Source organism: Triticum aestivum, chromosome 2B (assembly GCF_018294505.1).
Source record: "Triticum aestivum cultivar Chinese Spring chromosome 2B, IWGSC CS RefSeq v2.1, whole genome shotgun sequence".
Lineage (NCBI taxonomy): Eukaryota > Viridiplantae > Streptophyta > Magnoliopsida > Poales > Poaceae > Triticum > Triticum aestivum.
This window is the reverse complement of record NC_057798.1, coordinates 94,469,600-94,476,768: the sequence shown is the minus strand read 5'-3', so window position 1 is coordinate 94,476,768 and position 7,169 is coordinate 94,469,600. Positions and strand designations below refer to the sequence as shown.

General features: G+C 47.9%; 1 pseudogene; it reads left to right on the top strand.

Moving 5' to 3' along the window:
* The first annotated feature begins 206 nt into the window (after positions 1-206).
* Positions 207-1,887, top strand: LOC123039024 (uncharacterized; annotated as a pseudogene).
* Positions 1,888-7,169: the final 5,282 nt, after the last annotated feature.

Genomic DNA, 7,169 nt, shown 5'->3' with positions numbered 1-7,169 from the left:
GCAAAGAATCTTTGCCATCCGCTGGCTGACGGCAAAGAGGGAGGTGACACCCACTAATGAAAAAACTAACGGCCACTTTCATTGCCATCTGCTAGCGGACGGCAAACAGCCCGAAAGCAGACGGCAAAGAAAATAACCTAACGTATCTAACAGCCGCCCCCGGCACACACCCACCACGACCCACACAGCCTCGGGCCCCACCCACGATGCACACACGCCCAACCCACGCACACACACACCCACGTTGGATCCCATCTCTCTCGTCTTCCTCGATCCCCTTTCTCCATCCCACGCCGCCGCCAGATTTCGGCGATCCCCGCCGTTCCCCACCGCCCAGCTCTCCTCCCCGATGTCACCTCTCCCTGCTCACCATCTCCACCAACCGGTTTCTCTCCTCGCCCAGGAGAGTCCCGCCGCCTCACCACCAAGGCCACCGCCGCCTCGAGTGGCGCCGCCTCCTCCTCGAGCGGCGCCGCCTCCTCCTCGAGCGCCGCGCTGCAGACCTCGCCTCCCGCGCCCTCGCCGCCCGCGCTAACATCGACGCCACCCACGTGTGCCGCCTCGCCGTCGCCCGCGACATCAGCTCGACCAACGGCGAGATCGAGGACACGCAGCAGAAGGCGGAGGAGTGGGACCGCTTCTATGAGTCCAAGAGGAAGGAGATGGAGGAGTTCCAGCCGTCGTCTCCACAGCCTCCATCCACCCCGCCCGCAGCCACTTCTCAACCCCACGAGCAGCCTCCTGCCCTAGTTCCTCATCACCGTCCTCCTCCCGATCCCTGTCCACCTCCGCCTCCACCTGGTGGTCCCAGAGGCGATGATTCCCCATCGCCTCGCCCGCCGTAGAGCTCTGCGAGGCCGCCGCGGGTGGTGGAGACTCCGTCCGCGTCATTGAGACGCCACAGCCCAACTCAAGTGTTAGCCCCAACTTTGCTCAATTAAGTACCTCTCTGGTTGTATATGAGTTGGAGAGTCGCGTAATTCTGTAATGTGGGATGTTGTCTCAGTTTCTGTGCGATGCGTAGACTAGATTAGGGGATAAACTGATGAATTGATGCTTGATTCTGATGGTCATGGTGTGCTGCTTTGCAGGTTAAGTTCAGCGTGGAGGTGCCTCCCTTGATATGCCAGGAGTGCTACCAAACAACTCTTCTTGAGTACTCAAAGTGTTTCAAGGTACCATTTCTATGCTAAAACCTGTATCAAATGAAGAACATTGGAATTCATGAGGACAAACATTATGCAAAGAGTTACAAAGCACAACCAGGAATGTGGGTTTATGCCAAAGCTTAACGACTACACGTTCAGTAATCATGAACTGCAGATACAGAGTTCCGGGCGATGTCGCAGCGGGAGCTCGTCAGGAAGTGCCGAGGCTCAAGGCCTCTGTGTCTCAACTGCAGGCAGCCCTGTAGGAGCTACAGAGCAGCGGGTTGCACTCGGAAGACGCCGGGATCGGGGCTGCGGAAGCCAGGAAGGCCGACCTCATGGCTAAGAAGTCCAAGATGGACGAGACCCTGGCTGCAGCCCGCCAGTTCAGAGCACTGCTTCGGCAGTAGCTCCAGAAAGCCTTCGCGTCACAGGTTAGGGATCAAAAGGCAGCACAAAACTGACTAGTTATGTGGTACAAGCAAAACGACATTCATTAGCTAGCTCATCAATCTCTTTGGATTAAGGATGCAATGCAAGTGTGGCGGGCTAGTGGACAGTAACATAGTAGTACAAATGTAGTGTTACTTTTAGGCAAATGTTGAGCAAATTTTGAACTAATGGATGAGTTTCGTGGGACGAAGCGGGCTGCCACTTGCACTCCTCCTACTGATGAAACGAACTTCAAATGACTCTACATGCAGATACATGATTTTTATTTCAGTCTTGTTTAGAGGAGGCCCCGACAGTGTCGAGCTGCTGTTGCTGCGGGCACAGCGACGTCGGCGTGGTCGGGGTGGTCGCAACCCTTCAAGATTCTTAACGGCGGCGTCTCGGCACTGATGGCAGAGTCGACGGCGAGCATCGGCGGGTACAGGTTCAGATCATCCATGAATTGGTAGTTATTGGTCATATTTAGTTGCATTTTGGTCAGTCCGGTTGTGGCTATGGAGCACTTATTTTGGTCATGTGCTAGATCTGTCATGTAGGAGTATTTGGCAATGGATATTTGCTCATACAGAATTTTCATAATCAACTAGGAATTACAATTAGAATCAAAGCAATGCTACTTGTACTCTCCTTTCATGAAAAAAAGGCTACTCGTAGGACCCTTGTAGGAGACCATCCTCAAGATCGACGAGAAGATGAGGTCTGGACCCTTGTAGGAGACCATCCTCAAGCAGCGCTAGATGTAACTTGACTGCTTCAAACCCAATCCGTGCTTGCTCCTCTTAATCAACTAGATTATATTAATTAATACTAGCTACTGAACTTCTTGGATTATGTTACCAATTTTGATGATGGGCGTCCAACTATTATATTAGTAATTTGATTTTGGTAGTACCGTTGAATTTGGTTGCTGCTATTCATTTATGTATGTGAAGGAGTTTGATAATGTGTTCTTTTTTTGTTTGCAAAATGAAGGACGCTGCATCCAGGTAGTGGGAATAGTTAGTCCTTGCTATCAATGGTAGTAGCATTTTTCACTGTTGAGTGTGAGGGAATTTGATGATCATCTACTTTTGCCTATCATCTACTTCTGATGTTTTCCATGAAAGTGACACATGATCTTCCTTTGTTTTTCTTTTAGCTGATAGTATGATAACTGCTTGCTTGGCAGAAGTTATGGTTGTGTTGTTTCTTAGCTAAATAAAGAAACTGAGATTTAGTTTGATTTGGAGCGCCTCTTGTTGTACCACAGTTCCTTCTCTTACAGCTGTACTTGTACAACAGGTTTTGGATTGGGAGGGGAAAATGCTCTTCCTTCAGTCTCTGTTGAAGTCAAACCCATCCATGCAAAATCTGTACTGCAGTACAATTAATGTAGATGAATATATATGCCTTGCACTTTTATCGTGCATGCCATTCAACTAACTTGCTCTTGTCCATGCAGATGGAGTAGGAGGACAAGCAGCAGCAGCAAATCAGCCTGATGATGACGGGGTGCGGAACGCAATGGTGATCATGCTGATGGCATGAAGAAGGCTGATGATCACAACCTAGACCTTTTGGCATTTAGAGATGGCAAACACAGGCGGCGTGGAGACAACAACCTGGACCACCCACCTCCCTTGCCTTTTTAATTTTGGTTGTGGTGGTTGCATCACCGTCAGGGTCGCAAATTAGTATGTAGTGTGCTTGTGGAGTTGGGTCTGGGCTGCAGTGTCCATCCAGTAGTTTAGGTGTTGTTGCTGCTAGATCCCATGATGCTCACCTAAGTTTTGTGTTATGTAGAGGCCAACCTTTGTGATCTTATTTGTCGACACTTGTGTGATCTCGTCTTACTTTGTGATACAAGTTGTACGATATATATGTTTTTATGGATGATCTTGTGATGTTCTTTTTTTCCTGTGGTCTGTGTTAGATATTTGTGATATATGCATGGGCTATACATATGAATATGCATTGCTGAACATACTGTAAATCGATGACAGAGATGGCAAAGAAGGAGATTTGCCGTCCGTGCATCTGGACACTTTGCCTACAGCCACGGACGGCAAAGGCCTGCCTTGTAGTGACGTCCAGCTGACATCATTCGGCAGACGGCAAAGGCCGGACAAAATTTGCCGTCAGCTAATTTGGTCGGTTTGCCATCAGCAGCTGATGGCAAAGGCCTGCCGTTAACCACCTAACGGAGTAACAATGCATTTATTGCCGTCCGTCTTCTTTGCCGTCCGCTGCTGATGGCAAAGGCCCCTTTGCCGTCAGCTGCCCGAAGCAGACGACAACGCAGCTCTTTGCCGTCCCCTACTTTGCCGTCACCTTTTGCCGTCCGCGGCTGACGGCAAAGGTCTTTGCCGTCCGCCATCCAAGCCTTTGCCGTCCGCCGTGGCAGATGGCAAAGTAGCAGATTCCTGTAGTGATGTAGCGACTAGGGGCTGTCAGTATCTTCCATGCTAGGTGGCTTATTCTCACGATGAGTGGACTCCGCTCATCATTCATGAGAAAAATGGCTGGTAACTGGGATGCCCAGTCCCATGATCAAAAGATCAAAATCAAATCAAAATAATTGCAAACAAAAACTCCCCCAGGATTGATGTTAGTTGGAGGCACCCGTTGTTTCGGGCAAGCAATGGATTGATGATTGTTGGTAGAGGGGGAGCAAAAACTTTACCATTCTGTTTGGGAACCGCCTATAATGTATGTAGTATGGAAGACTTTGGGAACTCTTGGTTGTTATGTTGACAATGAAAGCATACCTCTCAAAATTATTTATCTCTATTTCAAAATCGAGCTCTGGCACCTCTGCAAATCCCTGCTGATCGATTCTTATGTTATTATTGTTGAGAGAACTTGCAGTAGTGAAAGTACGAACCTTAGGCCTTGTTTCCTAGTATTGCAATACCGTTTATGCTCACTTTTATCATTAGTTACCTTGCTGTTTTATAATTTCATATTACAAAAACCTTTATCTACCATCCATATTACACGTGTATCACCATCTCTTCGCCAAACTAGTGCACCTATACAATTTACCATTGTATTGGGTGTGTTGGGGACACAAGAGACTCTTTGTTATTTGGTTGCAGGGTTGTTTGAGAGAGACCATCTTCATCCTACGCCTCCCACGGATTGATAAACCTTAGGTCATCCACTTGAGGGAAATTTTCTACTATCCTACAAACCTCTGCACTTGGAGGTCCAACAACGTCTACAAGAAGAAGGTTGTGTAGTAGACATCAGTCCCATGCAAGAAATGGGAATGAATGTCAATCACCCTGCCACTGTCACTTGGCCGCAAACATTGAGATGCCTGGTTTTTAAATTCTAGTAAATGCAAAACTTGCCTGAAATTCATGAAACTTGGCATGCTATCATGGAGCGGCATCAACATGTCGTGGTAAAAATTTTGTCCAATTTGGGGCAGGTTTGGGGATATGCTTCCCACAAACCAGAGCTTCTCACAACAAGCCTGATGATTTCGGTAGGGAACGTCCCACCTTTGGGGACGAAACGATATCCACTGCCTCTTATTGGTTTCAAATTTTGTCTAGTGTCAACATAGAACAACACGAGTGTTGTGTCAATTTTTGGGATTTTTCGGGGTTCGTTTGGACATTTTCATGCATTAACTGAGTTTTCTATGCATTCATGTGCATAATTCAAACTTGAACTGCAGGCACATGCTCTAATGCATATAAATTGGTTGAAAATTCGAATATGTGTCCTTGGTTGCATGCTTAGGTCCCAAGCAAGAAATGGGAACGAAGGTCAAACACCCTGCCACCATCACTCGGCCGCAAACATTGAGATTCCTGGTTTTTAAACTCTAGTAAATCCAAAACTCGTGTGAAATTCATGAAACTTGGTATGCTATCATGGAGTGGCAGCAACATGGCGTGGTAATTTTTTCTCCCATTTGGGGCAGGTTTGGGTATAAGCTTCTCACAAAACAAAGCTTCTCACAACAAGCCTGATGGTTTCGGTAGGGAACGTCCCACCTACGGGGACAAAATGATATTTGCTGCCTCTTATTACTTCTACAAAAATTCTAGTGTAAACATAGAACAACAGGAGTGTTGTGTTAAATTTTGCAATTTTTTGGGGTTCGTTTGGACATTTTTATACATTAACTAGGTTTTCTAGGCATTTTATGTGCATAATTCAAATTTGAACTACATGCACATGCTCAAGTGCATATAAATTGGTTGAAAAATCAAATCTTTGTCCTTGGGTGCATGCTTAGGTCCCATGCAAGAAATGGGAATGAATTTCAAACACCGGGGCACTATTGATTGCCCGCAAAATGTTGAGATACTTTGTTTTTAAATTCTAGCAAATCCAAAACTCGTCTGAAATTCATGAAACTTGGCATGCTATCATGGAATGGCACCCGACATGCTGTGTATTTTTCGTGTCCATTTGAGAGAAGAAGCACTCGAATAACAGCCAACAAAGGCATTTTCAAACAAATAGCTAGCACTCTAACATCGCAAATGTTTGTGTAATTCAAATCGTGTGAGTTATGTTAACCATTCACGTGATGCCATGTATCTTGGTTTTAATGGCTATAGCAGGTGCCGTGCAGACAGTTGCTTGACTGAACGGGAGGCGTGCGAGTGCAGTCCGGTGCACAGGATGGCCGAGAGGCTCACCGGGAAGCGTGCAAGCTATTCAACGTGGGATTTGTGCATCTCTTCAACGCAAACGGTTCAGATTGAATACGGTATGCAAATTAAAGCCAGACTTCGGCGCTAAGCCAAGAGACACTGCAATTTGTCAAAATATGCAGCTAAAAATCACTAGCAATATATATTTTTTGCAACTAAAATCACTACCACTATCTAATTCATGCGCGTGTTCGCTATGCACTCACCGTACAGGGCATGCTAGTAGCTGTGTGAAATGACGGTAGGTGTGCCAGCAGTCCACCGGGCAGGCTCACCGAGAGGCGAGCCAGCCCTTCGACCGCCGGCCACCTTGCTCCCACTCCTCCATATTAATGGTGCGTCTGCCTCACTCCGTGAAATGATGGTATAGGAATGCCAGGAGTCCGCCAGACAGGCTCACCAGGAAGCGAGACAGCATTTGACCGCCACCCGCCTTGCTCCCACTGGTCTATATTAATGACGCGCCCGAGCAGCCGCACCCCCCATCCTCGCCACACACACAATCCTCTCTCTCCACCCGCATCCTCGACGCTGCTCTCAGTCCCCAAAGTACACCGGAGCACGGCGTGAATATGGAGACAGAGGTTTCCGTCGCCGCCGACGAGGTGGAGAACGAGGCTGCCACCAAGCGGAGACGGTTCGAGAAAGAACCGCAAACGACTCCAGCAGGCCTAAACTTCATCAGCAACCTCCCCGATGATATGTTGAGAGTCATCATATCCCTCCTCCCAATCAAATATGGGGCAAGGAAAGCCGCCCTTTCCTGGCGATGGCGCCCCCTATGGCTGCTCACACTTGTCGACCTCCTCGACGCCCACGAGCTCTGCTATGGCTATCAGAAAAGCTTGGATGCGTTCTCCCAGATCCTCGGCAGTCACCATGGCCCAATCAGAGGCCTTATGGTGAGCAA